The following is a 1,768-nucleotide window of genomic DNA, read 5'->3' as shown; positions in this document are numbered from 1 at the left end:
CGATCAACCACACACACCCTGAACTCCCCCATACCCTCCCCCACCCCTGAGAGTGGTCAACTAGTTACACGTGGTGTTGCTAATTTAGTCATTTTCCACCCCCACCCACTGCCCTTTGTAAATTCAACACCCCTCACACATCCCTGCACTGAGACAACCACACACACTTTTCTTACACCTGACAAACGCTGCCCTCCCAGCCGTTCCCACAGGAGCGAACCCCTCTGGGCCTGTGCCTCCCCTTTGGCTGTGTGAGCCGCTCGGCGTGAGAAGGGCAGAGGGCTCCCACCTGATCTGCACCAGTGGGGAGCTGGTACCCCAGCCCCGTGGCTGCTGCACCCTGTGGTGGCTCACAGGAGCGAAGCAGGGCTCTGCTAGGCCAGGGCCATGATGGAGGAAACTCAGGGAGTGGGATGGGTTTACACTGGTGTCGGCTTCACTTCTAAGTTGCGTTGCTGGATGATGGCTAACCAGACCCTGTCCTCACCTGGGAGGTGGCTGCATCTCAGCGCCAGGCAAGGAATCCCTGTATAAACAGCCCCTGTGCCCCACCCCAGAGGCAGCTGCATCTCAGCACCGGCCTAGTGATCCTGTATAAACAGCCCCTGGGCACCACTCCAGAGGCGGCTGATGCCCATTCACTCTGTGCTCCAGAGGAAAGCAGACAGGGGAGTCAGCGAGGCTTCTAATTTCTCCAATTATTACCTGCAGGGCCGACCTTGTGGTTGGGTGACCGCCCCGGGTTCCGTGCTTGGGGAGGGTGGGTGCCATCCGAATGCCACAAGCTGGCAGGCCTGGGCTGCCAGAGAGGAGATGAGTGTGGGCGAGCCCAGGGCTGAAGCCCCTGGACACACGGGCGGGGCGTGGGTGGAGCTGCCAGCCTGGCAGGAAGTCACGGGCAACAGAGCTGGCCCCTGCGGAGGAAGCGGGCCGGCCCGTGTCCCCCTTTCCTGCAGGGACGGGTGATGCCGCACAACCGCTCTCCTCCAGCTAGATGGTCGGGGCGAATGGCCGGGGGAACCCCCAGGCTCAGAAACTCCTCCGTGTGCAGCCGGGCTCGGATCTGGGGCCAAAGCTGGCCCTCGCGCCCTGCGCCCCACGCTGCTGTTCTCCAACTGCACTCAACTACGAGTTCGTCCAGGGCGCCATTTTGCCTGAAGCCAGCCCTGCTTATCTGGAACCCAGCCCCACAGGCCATTTGGCCCCCCAGCCTGTGACGTGTGATCCAGGACCAGCTGCGGCAGAAGGGGAAGTGGAAAAACCACACCCAGAGCCAGGACCCTGTTCCCCATTCAAAAACCACATAACGGGACTTTCATGCATTTCCTAGTGCCCCTAAACCCGCACAACAACAACCAACAACAACAAGACGCTTTCTAGGCTGAGCATTTGTACAGGGATCCGTCCCCTGGAGCTTGTTCAGCTGCCTTTGGGGTGGGACCCAGTATTGGGGGAAATCCCCCAAAGCAGAAAATGTGCAGGGAAAACATCTATCTCAGCCACTGTTCAAACCCATCTTTTCCTGCGCATGGGCCTGTCTACATTGTCTCAGAGCATCTGTCAAAGACACAATCCAAACCCTGGGCGCATGGTGTTTGAAGAGCAGGACACAGATCCTGCAGGCCTGAATGGGAAAGGGTCACTGTCCTATGGGCATTTTGGGGTCCATCCTAGAGCAACAGAGAATTCTCTTCCTGCACCAGAATCCTATATGGTGTTTCCAGATAGCCCTATAGAAAAGGCATCATCCCCTACTGACCACAGTAGG

Source organism: Chelonia mydas, chromosome 6 (assembly GCF_015237465.2).
Source record: "Chelonia mydas isolate rCheMyd1 chromosome 6, rCheMyd1.pri.v2, whole genome shotgun sequence".
Taxonomy (NCBI): domain Eukaryota; kingdom Metazoa; phylum Chordata; order Testudines; family Cheloniidae; genus Chelonia; species Chelonia mydas.
The sequence above is the reverse complement of the archived record's forward strand: the minus strand, read 5'-3'. Positions refer to the sequence as shown.